Below are 21222 nucleotides of genomic sequence, written 5' to 3' on the forward strand. Positions count from 1 at the left end.
GAATGAATGGAGGGGGAGACAGACATTAGTATATATAAATTAAAGATACATACATAAGTGCTGTCGGGCTGGAAAGAGGATGAATAAAAGGAGCTAGTTAGGGAGACAAGCACAGTGTAATAAATACCATGGACTGAGACTTCAACCCACCAAATAATAATAATAATAATTGTGGCATTTGTTAAGTGCTTACTATATGGCAGGCACTGTACTAAACGCTAGCATGGATACAAGCAAATTGGATTGGACACAGTCCCTGTCCAATGTGGGGCTCACAGTCTCAATACCCATTTTATAGATGAGGTAACTGAGGCACAGGGAAGTGAAATGACTTGCCCAAGATCACTCAGCAGACAAGTGGCAGAGCTGGTATTAGAACCCATGACCTTCTGACTCCCAAGCCCGTGCTCTATTCACTAAACCATCCTGCTTCTCTTAAATGCCCCAATGAAAAGAACGGCAAGTCAGCCATCCAACAGGAAACAGGACCCAGGGATTCTGAGTTTCAGCCCCCCTGCTTTCACCACTAGAACGGGACAATGATTCCAAGGCACAGCTCCATTTTTGTTTTTTTTTTTTTAAATGGAATTTATTCAGCTTTTATTATGTGCCAGGCACCATACTGAGCATTAGAGTGGATACAAGCTAATCAGGTTGGACACCCTCCCAGTCCCACATGGGGCTCACAGTCTTAATCCCCACTTCACAGATGAGGTACCTGAGGCCCTGAGAAATTAAATGACTTACCCTAGGTCACACAGCAAATAAGTGGTGGAGCTGGGATTAGAAATCAGCTCTTTTTGCCTTCCAGGCTTGTGTTCTATCCATTAAGCCATGCTGCTAAAACAGCCAAAAGGGAGAAAGAACAGAAACACTTTCCATTAAAAAGTCATCAAGGACCACACTGGCTGCCTTGGACCCCATTCATTCATTCATTCATTCAATCGTATTTATTGAGTGCTTACTGTGTGCAGAGCACTGTACTAAGCGCTTGGGAAGTACAAGTTGGCAACATATAGAGATGGTCCCTACCCAACAGCAGGCTCACAGTCTCCAGTAAGAGTGGGATTTTTCCCCCGCAAAAAACTCCCATCCACTAGAATCAAATGTTGAGAATTAATCAATCATTGGTATTTATCGAGCACTTATTGTTTGCCGAGCCCTGTAGTAAGCGTGGGGGAGAGTGTACTACAACAGAATTGGTAGACCTAATTCTTGCCCAACAGGAGCTTACAGTCTAGTGGGAGAGACAGACAGGGATGCAGCATGGCCTAGTGGGTGGAGCACAGACCCGGAGTCAGAAGTAACTGGGTTCTAATCCCGACTCCACCACTTGTTTGCTGCGTGACTTTGAGAAAGTCACTTCACTTCTCTGGGACTCAGTTACCTTATCTATCAAATGGGGATGAAGACCATGAGCCCCATGTGGAACAGGGACTGTGTCCAACCTGATTAACTTGTATATACCCCAATGCTTAGAAAGTGCTTGACACAGTAAGAGCTTAACAAATACCATTATTATTTCGTTAAAATAAATTATGGATAGAGAAAGTGGCAGAGCATAGGGAAACATATATAAATGCTGTGAAGCCAGGGGCCAGGGTGAGCATCAAAGTGCCTAAGGGGTATACGCCCAAGGGCATAGGCAAGGCAGAGAGGAGGACAAATAGGGTAGAGAAATGAGGCATTAGTCTGGGAAGTCCTCTTGGAGGAGATATGATTTTTAGTAAGGCTTTGAAGGTGGGGAGAGGGGTGGTCTGTAGGATATAAAGGGGGTAGGATTTCCAGTCCACAGTAGAGTCGTGAGCAAAGGGTTGGTGGTGAAAGAGACAAGATGGTGGCACTGTGAGTAGGTTTAGGTTGGGGTTAGAGGATGGGGTGTAGTGGGACAGAAGCGAGGATAGGTGGGTTGGGAAAAAGAGGATTTCATAGCAAAACCACCCACCTTCACATCAAATAAAAACTCCTCACTATTGGCTTTAAAGCACTCTACCACTTTCCCCATCTACCTTACCCCACTTCTGTCCTACTAAAACCAAGACCTCACACTTGACTCCTCTGTTTCTAACCTTCTCACTGTGCCTCGCTCTCATCTATCTCACCTCTCTTGACCCACGTCCTGCCTGTGGGCTGGAACACCCTCCCTCCTCAAATCTGACAGACAATTACTCTCAATGCCTTCAAAGCCAAGAGGCCTTTCCGGACTAAACCCCCACTTTCCCCTTCTGCATCACCCTGACTTGTTCCCTTTGCTCTTCCCCTTCCCCGGCCCACAGCACTTATGTACATATCTGTCATTTATCTATTTGAATTGATGTCTGTCTCCCCCACTCTAGATTGTAAGCTCATTGTGAACAGGGAATTTGTCAGTTTACTGTTGTATTCAGCCAAGTGCTTAGTACAGTGCTCTTCTCACTGTGCCTCATTCTCACCTGTGCGCTGTCGACCCCTGGCCTGGAACATCCTCCCTCTTCAAATCTGTCACTCTTCCCCCCTTCAAAGTCCTACTGAAGGCTCACCTCCTCCAAGAGGCCTTCCCAGACTCAGCCCCCCTTTTCCTCAGCTCCCCCACCCCTCCCTGTAGCCCCAACTCACTACGTTTGCCCTAACCCCCTCCCCGCCCCACAGCACTTGTGTATATATGTACTTATCTATAACTATTTATTTATATTAATGTCTGTTTACTTGTTTTGATGTGTATATATAATTTTATTTATATATACTGATGCCAGTTTACTTGTTTAAATGTCTGTCTCCCCCCTTCTAGGCTGTAAACCCATTGTAGGCAGGGATTGTCTCACTTTATTCCTGAATTGTACCTTCCAAGCACTGAGTATAGTGCTCTGCACACAATAAGCACTAAATAAATACAACTGAATGAACAAATGAACCACCGACAAACAGCCGCTCTGAATCGGAATGAAAATGCAGTTACCCAGCTTACTTTTTTTCACCTCTATCGTATTTATTAAACGTCAACTATCAACATCATCAATGATACTTATCAAGTGCTTTCAGTGTGTAAAGCACTATACTAAGCACTTGGGAGAGTACAATACAACAGAGTTGGTAGACTATTTAGACCATTTGTCTGGGAGTCAGGAGGACCTGGGTTCTAATCCGAGCTCCGTCATCTGTCTGCTGGGTGAACTTGGCCAAGTCATTTCACTTCTATGAGCCTCAGTTACCTCATCTGTAAAATGGGGATTAATGCTGTGAGCCCCATGTGGAACATGCACTGTGTCCAACCTGATTAGCATGTAGCTCCCTCAGTGCTTAGAGCAGTGCTTAACACATAATAAGCTCTTAACAAATACCGTTATTATTTTTATTTGCGTTCCCTGCCCACAGTGAGCTTAGTATGGGTCAAGCACTGTTCTAAGCACTAGGGTAGATTAGATACAAGATAATCAAGTTGAAAACGGTCCCTGTCCCAATAGGGCTCATAGTCTTGATCCCCATTTTACAGATGAGGCAACTGGGGCCCAGAGAAGTGAAGTGACTTGGCCAAGGTCCCAGCTGACCTGTGCCTCAGCCAGGATTAGAACCCAGGTCCTTATGACTGCTCTTTCCACTGCTTACTGATGGAGTGACCCACCTTGCTTCCTGGGGAACTTTTTTTCCTCTTTCCTTTCTCTGGAAGTTGAGGCTAGGGAGAAGGATGGTTTCCTAATGCACAGGAACATCAGAGGAATAATTCAAACAGGATTTTATGCCTATTGGTACCAGGGCCAGCCTTGTTCTGACACGCCAACAGACGGCAGCTGTCAACTGCTTTTCATTAAGCCCAATTACAAGTAAACCAATCGCCACAGGTGATCCACCTGAGAAGACACGGAGGTAATTCCGGGATGTTTTCAGCTCCAAAAGAGGCTTAGTGGAAAGAACACGGGACTTGGGGGTCAGAGATCGTGGGTTCTAATTCTGCCTCTGCCACTTGTCAGCTGTGTGACTTTGGGCAAGTCTCTTCATTTCTCTGTGCCTCAGTTACCTCATCTATAAAATGGGGATTAAGAGTATGAGCCCCACACGTGGGACAACCTGATTACCTTTTATCTACTCTAGCACTTAGAGCGGTTCTTGGCACATAGTAAGCATTTAACAAATACTGTTATTAATATTATTATTATCTCACCAAAGATTCATTCATTCAGTCATATTTATTGAGGGCTTACTGGGTGCAGAGCACTGTACTAAGTGCTTGGAAAGTACAATTCAGCAACAGAGACAATCCCTAACCAGCAGGCGCACAGTCTAGAATTGGAGTCAACAATCAACTTTTCAAGAATCTTCCCTGGATGAAGCTGATGGCATAGTAGAAAGAGCACAGCCTTAGGAGTCAGAAAGTCATAGTTTCTAATCCCAGCTCTGCCACTTTTCTGCTGCGTGACCTTGGACAAGTCACTTCACTTCTCTGTGCCTCAGTGACTTCATCTGTAAAATGGGGACTGAGACTGCGAGCCCTACGTGGGAAAGGGACTGTGTCCAACCCACTTTCCTTGTATCTCCAGAGTTTAGTTCAGTGCCTGGCACATAGTAAGCACTTAACAAGTACCACAATTATTACTTTAAGCCTCACAGTTTTCGCTTCCCAGAGGCCCTTTCACTCGTTCAATCAATCCATCGTATTTATTGAGAGCACTGGGTATGCAGAGAACTGTACTAAGAGTTAGGGAGAGTACAATGTAGCAGAGTTGGTAGACATGTTCCCTGCCCACAGTGAGCTTACACGCAAGTGCAGCATGGGCCAAGTAAAAATCTAACAACATAGCAATAGCACTTTACCCATGTACAGAGCTCTGCACACAGCAAGCGTTCAATAAAAATGACTGAGTAAATGAATGAATTTTATCGTTATGTGCATTTGTCATGCTTACTTTCTTCCAGCAAGAATACCATTCAACTATCAGATTATCTAATTACCTTATTGTCTTGAGAAGCAGTGTGGCCGAGTGGAAAGAACACAGCGTGGCCTAGTGGATAGAGCACGGGTCTCAGAGTCAGAAGGAACTGGGTTCATTCATTCATTTATTCAATCCTATTTATTGAGTACTTACTGTGTGCAGAGCACTGTACTAAGCGCTTGGGAAGTACAAGTTGGCAACATGTAGACATGGTCCCTACCCAACAACAGGCTCACAGTCTAGAAGGGGGAGACAGACAACAAGACAAAACATGTAGACAGGTGTCAAAGCAATCAGAATAAATAGAATTATAGCTCTATGCACATCATTAATAAAATAGAGTGGTAAATATGTACAAGTAAAATAAATAGGGTAATAAGTATGTACAGATATTTACAAGTGCTGTGGGGAGGGGAGGGAGGTAGGGCGGGGGGGGCGATGGGGAGGAGGAGAGGAAAAAGGAGGCTCAGTCTGGGAAGGCCTCCTGGAGGAGGTGAGCTCTCAGTAGGGATTTGAAGGGAGGAAGAGAGCTAATTTGGCAGATGTGTGGAGGGAGGGCATTCCAGGCCAGAGGAAGGACATGGCTGGGGGTCAATGGCGGGATGGGGAGAACGAGGCACAGTGAGGAGGTTAGCAGCAGAGGAGCGGAGGGTGCAGGTTGGGATGTAGAATGAGAGAAGGGAGGTGAGGTGGGAGGGGGTGAGGTGATGGACAGCCTTGAAGCCTTGAAGATTCTAATTCCGGCTCTGCCACTTGTCTGCTGTGTGACTTTGAGCAACTCACTTAACTTCTCTGTGCCTCAGCTCCCTCAGCTGTACAATGGGGATGAAGACTGTGAGCCCCATGGGGGTTGTGGACTGTGTCCAACTTGATTACTCTGCATCTAGCCCAGGGCTTAGAACAGTGCCTGGAACGTAGTAAATGCTTAACAAATACCTTAAAAAAAACCAAAGGGACTGAGATTCAGGACACTTGAGTTCTAATCCCCATGTGGAAAAGGGACTGTATCAAATCTGACTAATCTGCATCTACCCCAGTACTTCGCATGGTGCCTGCATATGGTAAATGCTAAACAAATACCCTAACCAACCACATTTATTGAGTGCTTTCTATTTGCAGAGCACTGTACTTGGCACTTGGTACAGTATAACATAACAGGGTTGGTAGACACAGTTCCTGCCCACAAGGAGCTTCCAGTCTAGAGGGAGGAGTTTACAATCAGTCAGTCAGTCAGTCAATTGTATTTACTGAGCACTTACTTTGTGCAGTCTTTTAGACTGTGAGCCCACTGTTGGGTAGGGACTGTCTCTATATGTTGCCAATTTGTACTTCCCAAGCGCTTAGTACAGTGCTCTGCACATAGTAAGCACTCAATAAATACGATTGATGATGCAGAGCACTGTACTAAGTGCTTGGGAGAGAACAATAGAACAACCTCAGGTCATGCTAAGGGAACTCAGCATACATTTCTGATATTCATTCATTCAACCTATTTATTGAGCACTTATTGTGTGCAGAGCACTTTACTAAGCCTTGAAAAGTACAATACAGCAATAAAGAGAGACAATCCCTGCCCACAGTGGGTTTACAGTGTAGAGGAGGGGAAATATTAGAGAAGCAGCTTAGCTTAGTGGAAAGAGCACGGGCTTGGGAGTCAGAGGTCGTGGGTTCTAATCCCGGGTCCGCCACTTGTCAGCTGTGTGACTTTGGGCAAGTCACTTCACTTCTCTGGGCCTTAGTTACCTCATCTGTAAAATGGGGATGAAGACTGTGAGCCCCTCGTGGGACAACCTCATCACCTTGTAACCTCCCCAGTGCTTAGAACAGTGCTTTGCACATAGTAAGTGCTTAATAAATGCTATTATTATTATTATCTGGGACAACCAGATTACCTTGTATTCATTCATTCATTCATTCAATTGTATTTATTGAGCGCTTACTGTGTGCAGAGCACTGTACTAAAGAGCTTGGGAAGTACAAGTTGGCAACATATAGAGACGGTCCCTACCCAACAGTGGGCTCACAGTCTAGGCTGGGGTATCTACCCCAGCGCTTAGAACAGTGCTTGGCACACAGTAAGCGCTTAACAAATACCAACATTATTATTATTACTAAATATCCAAAACTATCTTTGCTTTCCTGAGCGATTTCAAGGCCACCCCTTAGGAAAACCGCTTGGGTAATGCTGGATTAAAATAGCTTAATTCATACGCAGAAATCAAAACTGGAGAAAGGGGACACAGGACAGAGGGCTGGGTTGATTCCAGAGTGGGAGAGCGTGGCACCGTGCCGTCGTGTGACAGTGGCTGACTGAGGAGGAGGGCGTGTGGTAATGGAAAAGAGAAGTAGGAAATGAAATAGGACCTTGGCAGCAGCAGTCATGGAGGCAATGTCACTATTTATTGTGTGTGTACTTTCCCAAACGCTTAGTACAATGCTCTGTACACAGTAAGCACTCAATAAATTCATTCATTCGTTCAATCGTATTTATTGAGCGCTTACGGTGTGCAGAGCACTGTGCTAAGCGCTTGGGAAGTACAAGTCGGTGCGATTGAATGAATCAATCAGCAATGAAGACAGTTGTACTCTATATATTGTCTGTCTGGTCGTATTCATTGATTCAATCGTATTTATTGAGCGCTTACTGTGTGCAGAGCACTGTACTAAGCGCATGGGAAGTATTGTGTTTCTGTATTATTGGGTGATCTAGGAAAGGTAGACAGGCAACAAGCAGAGTGGCTAGAGCAAAGACCTGGGTTCTAATCCCGCCTCCAACACTTGTCTGCTGTGTGACCTTGGGCAAGTCACTTCACTTCTCCGGGCCTCAGTTACCCTCATCTGGGAAATGGGGATTAAGGCCCTGAGCCCCACATAAGATAAAGACGACGTCCACTCTGATTAGTTCATATCTATCCCAGTGCTTAGTGCAGTGTCTGGCACATAATAACAATAGCTATGGTATTTGTAAAACACTTACTATGTGCCAGGCACTGTATTGAGCGCTGGGCTAGAAACAAGCAAATTGGGTTGGGCACAGTCCCTATCCCACGTGGGGCTCACAGTCTCAATTCCCACTTTATGGATGAGGTAACTGAGGCACAGAGAAGTTAAGTGAGTTGCTCAAAGTCACACAGCAGACAAGTGGCAGAGCCGGAATTAGAATCATATTATCAATCATATTTATTGAGCACTTACTAGGCACAGAGCACTGTACTAAGCGCTTGGGAGAGACAAATTCAGCTAACTTACACCAGGTCATACAGCCAACAAGTGGCAGAGCCAGGATTAGAACCCAGGTCCTTCTGATTCCCAGGCCCATGATCTAGCCACTATGCCATGCTGCTTCTCAAGTAGCGTAGTAAGAGCTTAACAAACACCATAAAATATAAACCACCCCTGCAGTGCCTCGATTTGAGTTTTTATGAGGAACATGTCATGACATTTCACTGTTCTGAGTGCATGGTTTTAAAACCCACCCCACCCTTAGGTTTATTTGTGTGTGATTTGCACTGAACCTTATGAACCCGGCAGGATGCTCAAGAACCATCTTCTGTTTTTGGAAGTTGTCATTTTTCAAGTTGATTTTTCTGCTCTGTTCCTTCTCCCAGGTGATCACTGAGGTGACTCCCTACCCAGAAGTGCTGGGGCCACTTTGGGAAGCAGCATGGCCAGGGCCTGGGTTCTAATCCCGGCTCTGCCACTTGTTGGCTATATGACCTTTGACAAATCACTTCTCTGGGCCTCAGTTACCTCATCTGTAAAATGGGGATTAAGAGTGTGAGCCCCATGTGGGACAGGGACTGTTTCTGAGAGCTCACCTCCTCCAGGATGCCTTCCCAGACTGAGCCCCCTTTTTCCTCTCCTCCTCCCCATCCTCCTCGCCTTACCTCCTTCCCCTCCCCACAGCAACAGTATATGATTGTACAGATTTATTACTCTATTTATTTTACTTGTACATGTTTACTATTCTATTTATTTTGTTAATGATGTGCATCTAGCTTTATTTCTATTTATTCTGATGACTTGACACCTGTCCACATGTTTTGTTTTATTGTCTGTCTCCCCCTTCTAATAATAATAATAATGATGGCATTTATTAAGCACTTACTATGTGCACAGCACTGTTCTATACGCTAGAGAGGTTACAAGGTGATCAGGTTGTCCCTTGTGGGACTCATAGTCTTCATCCCCATTTTACAGATGAGGTCACTGAGGCATAGAGAAGTTGAGTGACTTGCCCAAAGTCACACAGCTGACAATTGGCAGAGCCGGGATTTGAACCCATGACCTCTGACTCCAAAGCCCAGGCTCTTTCCACTGAGCCACGCTGCTTCTCAACTGTGAGCCCATTGTTGGGTAGGGACCGTCTCTATATGTTGCCAACTTGTACTTCCCAAGCGCTTAGTCCAGTGCTCTGCACACAGTAAGCGCTCAATAAATATGATTGAATGAATGAATGCGCGCGGCTCAGTGGAAAGAGCCCGGGCTTTGGAGTCAGAGGTCACGGGTTCAAATCCCGACTCCGCCAATTGCCAGCTGTGTGACTCTGGGCAAGTCACTTCACTTCTCTGTGCCTCAGTTACCTCATCTGTAAAACGGGGATTAAGACTGTGAGCCCCCCGTGGGACAACCTGATCACCTTGTAACCTCCCCAGCGCTTAGAACAGTGCTTTGCACACAGTAAGCGCTTAATAAATGCCATTATTATTATTATTGTTATTATTACCCTGTATCTACCCCAGTGGTTAGAACAGTGGTTGGCATGTAGTAAGTGCTTAACAAATACCAAAATCATTATTATTATTACAATACAACAATAGACACATTCCCTACCCACAGTGAGCTTACAGTCTAAGAGGAGCGAGGGCTTACAAGTCTTTTCCTATAGCTCTAAGTAAGGCAGCCTGGACACTTCACCCTTCTAATGCCAACCTTCTCTCACTGTACCTCGATCTCGCCCATCTCACTGCCGACCCCTCGCCCATGTCCTGCCTCTGGCCTGGAAACACCCTCCTTCCTCAAATCCTACAGACAATTGCTCTCCCGCTCTTCAAAGCTTTATCGAAGGTTCATCTCCTCCAAGAGGCCTTCCCTGGCTAAACCCTCATTTCCTCTTCTCCCACTCCTTTCTGCGTTGCCCTGATTTGCTCCCTTTATTCATCCCTGCTCCCACCCCCACAGCACTTTTGTACATATCTCTAATTTATTTATTTATATTAATGTCTGTCTCCCCCTCTAAACTGTGAACTTGTTGTGGGCAGGTAATGTGTCTGTTTTATTGTTCTTCTGCACTCTCCCAACCACTTAGTCCAGATCCCTGCACACAAGTGCTCAATAAATAAGATCGACTGACATTTCTACCAACACTGCTATAGTGTACTTTTCCAAGCGCTTAGTACAGTGTGCTCTGCATAGAGTTAGCACTCCATAAATACCATAGATTGGTTGAGAGCAAGGGGGGCTTGTCAAAAGAGGGATGGGCAGGGAGGCGAGCAGGTGGAACCTAGGAAAATCAGTTAGCCAGTCAGTCAGCTAATAGAATTTATTGAGCATTTACTATGTGCCGAGCATTGTATTAAACACTTGGGAGAGTATGATATAACAACAGAACAGACACATTCCCTGTCTTTGATGACCTTACAGTCTAGTGGGGTGATGGACATTAATACAAATAAATAAATTACAGATATGGACTGTGCTGTGGGGCTGGGATGGGGGATGAATAAAGGGAGCAAGTCAGGGTGATGCAGAAGGGAGTTGAAGAAAAGGAAAAGTGGGGTTTCTTTGGGGAAAGACTCCTGGAGGAGATGTGCCTTCAATAAGGCTTAGAAGGAGGGGAGAGGAAAGCTACCCCTCCTGGTGTTTTTGACTAATCACAAACCGCAATCCTAGATTGTGAACCCAGTGCCCGCAGAGGGACAAGGACCACGTCTAATTCCTACCTTTATTTTTTCCCAGTGTTTAGTTTGGTGCTCTGCACACAGTAAGTGCTTGATAAATATTGCTCCTGATCAGTGGTCCATCAGTGGGGCTAACTTCTAGACAGCACTTTGTGTAGCCAGTTCAGTTCAACCCATCCTTAGAGGATATAATGCCTATCTGTTGACCATTGCTATGGTGCAGCAGAGAAGATAGGCAGGGAGCATTCCTACCAACTCTCTTGTTTTGGACTTTCCCCAGTGCTTAGTACAGTGATCTGCACACAGTAAGCACTCAGTAAGTACCACTAATGGAAACTAAAAACATACGAATCTGATGGGAAGGAGGAGTGGGGCTAGAGTGGGTGGATTGAGGGAAGAGACAGGGGAAAAGAGGAGATTAATTGATTCTCTTTCTTCTGGGGCCAATTCCTTTGGGAGAGGAAGTGAAGGTCACCTTGCAGGAAAGCAAAGCTCAAAGCTTTTCTCCACTGTTGGCTACAGTGCATCTTCTTTAATCTCCTCTCCCGCCCCCTCCAGCGAATTGTTGTCTCACCTTTTTCCTGAATTTTATGTTTCCGGCCAAACTGCCTCCCATTAATCAGCACCGCCAGCTCTCCCACATGCCAGTTTTGGGAGTCTGGAGAAGCAGTGTGGTCTGGTGGAAAGAGCATAGGGCCTGGGGAAAAGAGGACCCGAATTCTTAATCCCTGATCTGCTACTTTTCTGCTGTTGAGACAGTGGGCAAGTTGCTTAACTTTTCTGGGCCTCGCTTTCCTCATCTGTAAAACAGGAATTCAATACCTTTTGTTTTTATTTGATGGGTGTAGGGACCGTCTCTATATGTTGCCAACTTGTACTTCCCAAGCGCTTAGTACAGTGCTCTGCACACAGTAAGTGCTCAATAAATATGATTGAATGAATGAACGAATGGTATTAATGGTATCTTCTAGACTGTGAGCCCACTGTTGGGTAGGGACTGTCTCTATATGTTGCCAACTTGTACTTCCCAAGCGCTTAGTACAGTGCTCTGCACACAGTAAGCGCCCAATAAATACGATTGATTGATTGATTAAGCACTTACAGTGTACCAGGGACTGTACTAAGCACTGGGGTAGATACAAGCTAATCAATTTGGTTACAGTCCATGTCCCACATAGGGTTCACAGTCTTAATCCCCATTTTACTGAAGAGAAAACTGAGGCCCAGAGAAGTGAAGTGACATGGTCCTAAAGGACAGGGACTGTGTCCAAGCTGATTTATTTACCTCAGAGCTTAGTACGGCATTTGGCACATAGTAAGCATTTGTACTCTCCCAAGCATTTAGTAAAGTGCCCCGCACATAGTAAGGACTCAATAAATACCACTGATTGATTGATTACCTAATACCACATAAAAAACCTGAGCCTCTTGGCAAAGGGCAGCTTGCCAATTTTCTTGAGGCTGGTCAGATGTTGCGAGCTTCCCAGAGGTGCAGCTGTGACTATCAAGTAGAATAATAATAATAATAATGGAGGCATTTATTAAGCGCTTACTATGTGCAAAGCACTATTCTAAGCGCTGGGGAGGTTACAAGGTGATCAGGTTGTCCCACAGGGGGCTCACAGTCAATCCTCATTTTCCAGATGAGGGAACTGAGGCCCAGAAAAGTGAAGTGACTTGCCCAAAGTCACACAACTGACAAGTGGCAGAGCTGGGATTTGAACCCATGACCTCTGACTCCAAAGCCCGGGCTCTTTCCACTGAGCCACGCTATGTGGCTTAGTGGTTACAGCACAGGCTTGGAAGTCAGAAGGACCTGGGTTCTAATCCCAGCTCTGCCATTTGTCTGCTGTGAAATATTGGGCAAGTCACTTCACTTCTCTGTGCCTCAGTTACCACATCTGTAAAATGTGGATTAAGACTTTGAGCCCCACGTGGGACAGAGACTGTGTCCATCCTGATAAACTTTTATCTACCCCAGCGCTTAGGACAGGGCTTGGCACATAGTAATCACTTAACAAATGCCATTATTATTACCAAGTGTCCAGGAGGCCTAGCCTTCTGAATCTTCCCCTGACTGGTTCTGTTTTGTGGGTGCGGTTTTGACTTCTTCCCTCTGTGCTTGATTTAAACTACAGCCTTGTAATCAAAGGCTAATTAAACTGCTCAGCTAATTGAGGTTGGCACAAAAGGAGGAAAGAGGCCTGCCTTTGTAGGAATGATCAGAGCTAATGATGTTTAGCTTCTCAACACAAATGTTTCCGGCCGGGGTTCCAGCCAGGAATGGAGAAGTGCGGGGAGGGACTGGAGTTGGAAGTGGGAAATGGGATCCGAGCTCCCTTTCCATAAAATCATGGCCTAGTGGGCACAGCACAGGCCTGGGAATCAGAAGGCCCTGGCTTCTCATTCCGGTTCTGCCACATGTTGGCTGTGTGATCTTGGCCAAGTCACTTCGCTTCTCTGTGACTCTGTTACCTCATCTGGAAAATGGGGATTAAGACTGTGAGCCCCACATGGGACCTGGACTGTTTCCAACCTGATTTGCTTGTATCAGCCGCAGTGCTTAGTACAGTGCCTGACACATAGTAAGTATTTAACAAATACCTTAAAAAATTCAATCCGTTAATTAATCAACGGTGTTTATTCAGCACTTATTGTGTGCAGAGCACGGAAAGCAGTGCTTGGGAGTCTACAATACACCAGAGTTGGTAGGCAAGGAACATATCCAACAGAAAATTACTCTACCCAGCTTCAAAGCCTTATTAAAGGCACATCTCCTCCAAGAGGCCTTCCCTGACTAAGCCCCCATGTCCTCTTTTCCCATTCACTTCTACATCCCCTTGATTTGCTCCTGATATTCACCCCTCTCTCAGCCCCACAGCACTTTTATCCATATCCGAAATGTATTTGCTTACAATAATGTCTGTCTCCTTTTCTAGCCTGTGACCTCGCTGTAGGCAGGGAATGTGTCCACCACCTCTTTTGTGTTGCCCTTTCCCAAGCGCTTAGTACACTGCTCCGCACACAGTCAGCACTCAGTTAATGCGACTGATTGTTCTGCTCTGCTCTTCAAAGCCGAGGGAAAGGGCAAAATCCCTGATCCAGCCATGCTTGAGTCTTTACTGAGGCTTTACGTCTACTCTAAACATTTCCTACCCTTTCCTCTCCCCGGGCTTGTTTCCTCCTGCCTTCTGGACGTCTCTTCTTGAAAATCCCGCCTACACCTCAAATCTAACATGTCTGAAACAGAACTCCTCATGGCATAGTGGATAGAGCACGGGCCTGGGAGTAAGAAGGTCATGTGTTCTAATCTGGCCTTTGCTACTCATCTGCTCCAGTGGTTGCCCATCCACCTCCACATCAAGCAAAAATTCCTCACCATTGACTTTAAAATACTCAATCACCTTGCCCCCTCTTACCCTGATACTCTCCTTGAACAACCCAGCCCACACACTTTGCTCCTCTAATGCTAACCTTCTCTCTGTGCCTCGATCTCGCCTGTCTACCCACCAACCCCTGGCCCACGTCCTGCCTCTGACCCAGAACGCTCCCCCACCTCAAATCCAACAATTACTCTCCCCCCAACTTCAAAGCCTTATTGAAGGCACATCTCCTCCAAGAGGTCTTCCCTAACCTAGCCCTAACTTCTCCTATTTGCCCTCCTTTCTGCATCGCCTTTGCACTTTGATCTGTAGCTCTCTTGGACAGGGAATGTGTCTGTTATATTGTACTCTCCTAAGAGTTTAGTATGGTGCTCTGCACACAGTAAGCGCTCAAGTTCCAGGTTGTGGCTCTTATGAACCCTTTGATGCCCCCAGCCGTCACTCCAGCTCCCTCTTAGATGTCAACATGGCCTCCCCCTGCCCCTCAGGGGACAGCCAGGGGTGGGAGGGGCAGGGAGAAGACCAGACTCCTGCCCTTGGATGCCAACTAGCAGAACCAGTCAATCAATCAATCAATAGTATTTATTGGGGTTTTTTTTGCTATTTGTTAAGCGCTTCCTGTCTGCCAGGCACTGTACTAAGTCCAGAGATAGATCCAAGATAATCAGGTTGGACACAGTCCCTGTCCCACATGGGGTTCACAGTCTTAATCCCCATTTTACAGTTTTAATCCCCCGCAAGACTGTAAGATCACTGAGGGCTGGGAATGTGTCTGTTATACTGTACTCTCTCAAGCGCTTAGTACCGTGCTCTGCATACAGTAGGCACTCAATAAATATGACTGACTGACTGATTATACAGATGAGGTAACTGAGGCCCAGAGAGGTAAAGGGACTTGCCCGAGATCACACAGCAGACAAGTGGCGGAGTTGGGATTAGAAGAGTCTAACAGAATTAGCAGACGAGTTCCCTTCCCATGAGGGATTTATAATTTCGAGCGAGAGCAAAATCGTGCTTGCTGGTCAACTCAGCCCCTTGCCAATATGGTCTGGCTGGAGTTCAAGAGCCCAGAGAAAATCAGCTCATGCTCACTGCACACAACATAATCGACAGAGCAGCCTACTTTCATTCATTCATTCAGTCATATTTATTGAGCGCTTACTGTGTGCAGAGATACTAAACACTTGCGAGAGCAAAATCGTGCTCACTGGTCAACTCAGCCCCTTGCCAATATGGCCTGGCTGGAGTTCAAGAGCCCAGAGAAAATCAGCTCACGCTCACTGCACACAACATAATCGACAGAGCAGCCTACTTTCATTCACTCATTCAGTCATATTTATTGAGCACTTACTGTGTGCAGAGATACTAAACAATTGTTGTTACAATTTGGCAACAGATAGAGACAATCCCTACCCAACAATGGGCTCATAACCTGTTTCCTTCTACACTTCTTTCAAAGTTTACAGGGTGGAAGCACACAGAATCAGGTTTTCAGTCCACTCCTAGGTTATGGCTGGAACCATGAAGGGATTGTATTTTTTTTTTTTCAGTTAACGACAGGCTTTTGGAAGAAAGTATCCAGTCATACCACTGCCCTGGGTTGAACAAAGTGCAGAGTTGGGTCTTTCATACCTCACCTCCTCAGGACAGATCCACTAGGCCTGGAGCAGGATGTTTCACTTCAACTAACGGGGCTGCAGGGGAAGAAAGATAGAGTTGGAAGTCAGGAGTCCGGAGGGTCTCTGTTGGCAAAGATAAATTCATTCATTCAATCATATTTACTGAGCACTTACTGTGTGCACCACTGTACTAAGTGCTTGGGAGAGTACAATATAACAATCAACAGGCACATTCCCTACCCACAATGAGTTTGCAGTCTAGAAGAGTGCCATAATAAACATTGTGACATTTGCTAAGCACATAATAATAATAATTGTGGTCTTTCTTAAAGCATTTACTATGTGCCAGGCACTGTACTGAGTGCTGGGATGGACACAAGCAAATCGGGTTGGACCCAGTCATGTTCCAGATGTCACAGTTTCAATCCCCATTTAATAGATGAGGTAACTAAGGCACAGAGAAGTGAAGTAACTTGCCCAAGGTCACACAGTAGGTAAGTGGCAGAGCCAAGTCCTCTGATGCCCAGGCTCCTGCTCTTTCCACAAGGATGTGCTGTCACTTAAGAAAATTGGACTGTCTTTTCTTAAGAACACTTTTCTTTTTTTTTCCATTGATTTTCTAAAAAAGTCTTCAGCAGGATTTTCCCATCAGGAGATCTGACTACTGGAAGGCCAGTAGGGAGATCATAGAAAGCAGGTGAGGAAATGAAATGATTCCACCATTATTAAATCATTACCTCTCCAATTATGTCCAACAATTATTCTGGAGATAATGAGGGCTTTTGTTAGGAATGTCCATTTGGAAGGCTTTGATTTGTTCGGAACAGGTTTTGGATGGGATACTTTACTACATTGTAATGGCAAATTCCACTCGTTTTTCCCTGCCAACAGATGTTTTTTTCCCCAAGACTAGGAGCACTCAGAATTTTTTTCTTTCAGGTGGAAATCACTCTTGTGCATAAAATTCCCAGTGAGGGATAGACGGAGTTACAGGTCTGCTTGGGGATTTGGCAGTCAAGAAGGGTTTAAAAAGTAATAGATTAAGAGTAGCGTAACGACAGCACCTAGTTCTTTCAACACCGAGACTCGACCCAGACCGTGTGACTGAACGCTTTCTCTCCACCTCCCATTCAACAATTTTACTCGTATTGTAAGGTGATGTGATGACATAAGCTCCTACAGCATTCTTATTAGGATTATGACCGCGTTTCTATAACACTCTCTCTCCTTTATAGGGGAGTAGCAATGCTTTGGAAAAAAAAACATAGCTGCCATAATAATAATAATAGTAGTAATAATAATTGTGGTATTTCTTAAGTGCTCACTATATGCCAAGCACTGTACTAAGCACAGGGGTAGATAAGAGATAATCGGGTCCCACATGGGGCTCTCAGTCTAAATAGGAGGAAGAATCAATCAGTTTATTGAGCGCTTACTGTGTTCAGAGCACTGTACTAAGCACGAGGGAGAGTACAGTATAACAGAGATGGTAGACACATTTCCTGATCACAATGAGCTTACAGTCGAGGGAATTCCCATTTGACAGATGAGGGAACTGAGAGGCACAGAGAAGTAAAGTGACTTTCCCAAGGTCACACAGCAGCTAAGTGATGGAGCAGGGATTAGAACCCAAGTCCTCTGACTCCCAGCCAGGGTCTTTCCACTAGGCTGCACTGCTTCCATAAAGTCACTGCCTCCACAATCATATTTCAACCCACACAAGGGTTACATTATTTATATATTATAAACTACTTAATTATTCATATTAATGCCCCCCCAGACTGTAAGCTTGTTATGGGCAGGGAACATCTCCACTAGTTCTGATGTATTGTACTCTCGGCTTGGGCTAGGGAAGCGGCAGTTCTAGTGGAAAGAGCAGGGTCATGGAAGTCAGAGGACATGGGTTCTAATCCCAACTCCGCTTCTTGCCTGCTGTGTGATCTTGAGCAAGTCACTTCACTTCTCTGTGCCTCAGTTACCTCACCTGTAAAATGGGGATTAATGATGATGATGATGATGGCATTTGTTAAGTGCTTACTACGTGCAAAGCACTGTTCTAAGCGCTGGGGAGGATACAAGGTGATCATGTTGTCCCATGGGGGGCTCACAGTCTTAATCCCCATTTGACAGATGAGGTCACTGAGGCACAGAGAAGTGAAGTGACTTGCCCAAGGTCACACAGCTGACAACTGGCGGAGCCAGGATTCGAGCCCATGACCTCTGACTCCCAAGCTCGGGCTGTTTCCATTGAGCCATGCTGTTTCTAAGCGTGATTAAGTCTGTGAGCCCCATGTGAGACAGGGATTGTGTCCAAACTGATAACCTTGAATCTACCCCAGTGCTTAGAGCAGTGTTTGGCACATGTCTTTAACCAATACCTCAATTTATTGTTGTTGTTATTATTATTCTCCCAAGTGCTTAGTACAGTGCTCTGTACATAGTAAACACTCAATAAATATCTTTGATGTGGTTACAGCTAGTTACTGTTGAGTGTGATTTCCCTGGGGGCATCTCCAAGATTAATAATAATAATAATAATAATAATAATAATAATGGCATTTGTTAAACGCTTACTATGTGCAAAGCACTGTTCTAAGCACTGGGGGGGATACAAGGTGATCAGGTTGTCCCACGTGGGGCTCACGGTCGTAATCCCCATTTTACAGATGAGGTAACTGAGTCTCAGAGAAGTTAAGTGACTTGCCCAAGGTCACACAGCAGACATGTGTTGGAGCCGGGATTCAAACCCATGACCTCTGACTCCAAAACCTGTGCTTTGGATTAGAGATTAGATTAGATTAGATTAGATTAGATTAGATTAGATTAGCAGCATGGCTTAGTTGAAAGGGCCCGGGCTTGGGAGTCAGAGGTCAAGAGTTCTAATCCCAGCTCCGCCACTTGTCAGCTGTGTGACTTTGGGCAAGTCACTTAACTTCTCTGTGCCTCAGTGATCTCATCTGCAAAATGGGGATTAAGACTATGAGCCCCACGTGGGACCACCTGATAATCTTGTATCTACTCCAACGTTTAGAACGGTGCTTGGCACATAGTAAGCGCTTAACAAATACCATCATTATTATTATTATTAGTCTTGGGGAGACAAGAAAGCACATCTAGGACATTGGACTTCCTCAGATGAGCCTCCTGCTCGTCCCCACCATTAACAGCTAAAGCCTGAGCATGACTCTGCCCTCTTGCCCCTCCTTGATGCCAGCCTGCCAGATTAGGCAAGGAGCAGCATGGCCTCTGCTTGCCTGCTGTGGGACTTTGGGCAAGTCAATTCATTTCTCTGGGTCTCAGTCACCTCATCTGTAAATGGGGATTAAGGCTGTGAGCCCCATGTGGGAAAGGGACTGTGTCCAACCTCATAAACTTGTATCAACCCCAGAGCTTAAAACCGTGTCTGGCACATAGAAAGCAAATACTATTAAAAAAAAACAGTGCGGTAGGTGATTGTTCTGCATGGTGGGGGTCTTCCGCATTGGCCTGGGATGGAAGTTCAGCTCAGAGATGACCCAGCCCCTTGCAGGCTCTTGGGGTCTTCAAAGACAAGGTCCAGTCTGGACTGCAGTGGGGTTTTTTTTTAATGGTATTTGTTAAGCACTTGCTATGTGCCAGGCATTGTTCATTCATTTATTCATTCAATCAATCGTATTTATTGAGCACTTACTGTGTGCAGAGCACTGTACTAAGTGCTTGGGAAGTACAAGTTGGCAACATCTAGAGATGGTCCCTACCCTACAGCGGGCTCACAGTCTAGAAGGGGGAGACAGACAACAAAACAAAACATATTAACAAAATAAAATAAATAGAATATGTACAAATAAAATAGAGTAATAAATACGAACAAACATCTATGCATATATACAGGTGTTGTGGGGAGGGGAAGGAGGTTAGGCAGGGAGAATGGGAAGGGGGAGGAGGGGGAGAGGAAGGAGGGGGCTCAGTCTGGGAAGGCCCCCTGGAGGAGGTGAGCTCTCAGTAGGGCTTTGAAGGGAGGGAGAGAGCTAGCTTGCATTCCAGGCCAGGGGGATGACATGGGCTGGGGGTCGACAGCGGGACAGGAAAGAATGAGGCACAGTGAGGAGGTTAGCGGTAGAGGAACGGAGGGTGCGGGCTGGGCTGGAGAAGGAGAGAAGGGAGGTGAGGTAGGAGGGGGCGAGGGGATGGACAGCCTTGAAGCCGAGGGTGAGGGGTTTTTGCCTGATGGAATTTCGAAGCACTGGGGAAGATACAAGGTAATTAGTTTGGACATAGTCCATGTCCCACATGGGGTGAACAGAGTTACTCTCCATTTTACAGATGAGGGAACTAAAGTACCGAGAAGTGAAGATACAAGGTAATTAGGTTGGACATAGTCCATACCCCACATGGGGTGAACAGAGTTACTCCCCATTTTACAGATGAGGGAACTAAAGTACCGAGAAGTGAAGTGACTTGGCCAAGCAGACAAGTGGAGGAGCCGGGATCAGAACCCAGGTCCTTCTAACTCCCAGGACCAAGGCTCTAGCCATTAAAGCCACAGCTGCTTCCCCTGGGAAACCATCAGACTGTGCTGGGCTCTGGTCATTGGGGCCAGTGCGATCTACACAGGTTGGCTGGGTTGGTCTTACACCAAGGACCAGGCCCCTGTACCTAACTGGGGTGACCCACTAAAGCAGAATGATGTAGTCAGAAGCAGGATGGTGTAATAATAATAATAATAATAATGGTATTTGTGAAGTGCTTACAATGTGCAAAGCACTGTTCTAAGTGCTGGGGAGGTTACAAGGTGATCAGGTTGTCCCACGTGGGGCTCACAGTCTTAATTCCCATTTTACAGCTGAGGAAACTGAGGCACAGAGAAATGAAGTGACTTGCCCAAAGTCACCCAGCTGACAAGTGGTGGAGCCGGGATTAGAACCCATGCCCTCCGACTCCCAAGCCCGGGCTCTTTCCACTAAGCCACGCTTCCGTAGTGTGGTATCAATGGTTCCACTGACAGAACACAGGCCTGGGAGCCAGAAGGTCATGGGTTCTAATCCTGGCTCCTCCACTTGTCTGCTGTGTCACCTTGGGGAAGTCACTTCACTTCTCTGGGCCTCAGTTACCTCATCTGGTACAGGAGTATTGAGATTGTGACCCCTACACGGGACAGTGACTGTGTCCAATGTGATGAACTTATATCTACTTCAGCGCTCTCTTATCCCACTAACGCCCAACCCCACAACATCAAAAAGATATCATCATCATCATCAATTGTATTTATTGATTGCTTACTATGTGCAGAGCACTGTACTAAGCGCTTGAGAAGTACAAATTGGCAACATATAGAGACAGTCAATACCCAACAGTGGGCTCACAGTCTAAAAGGGGAAGACAGAGAACAAAACCATACTAACAAAATAAAATAAATAGAACAGATATGTACAAGTAA

This window comes from Tachyglossus aculeatus, chromosome 22 (genome assembly GCF_015852505.1).
Source record: "Tachyglossus aculeatus isolate mTacAcu1 chromosome 22, mTacAcu1.pri, whole genome shotgun sequence".
Taxonomy (NCBI): domain Eukaryota; kingdom Metazoa; phylum Chordata; class Mammalia; order Monotremata; family Tachyglossidae; genus Tachyglossus; species Tachyglossus aculeatus.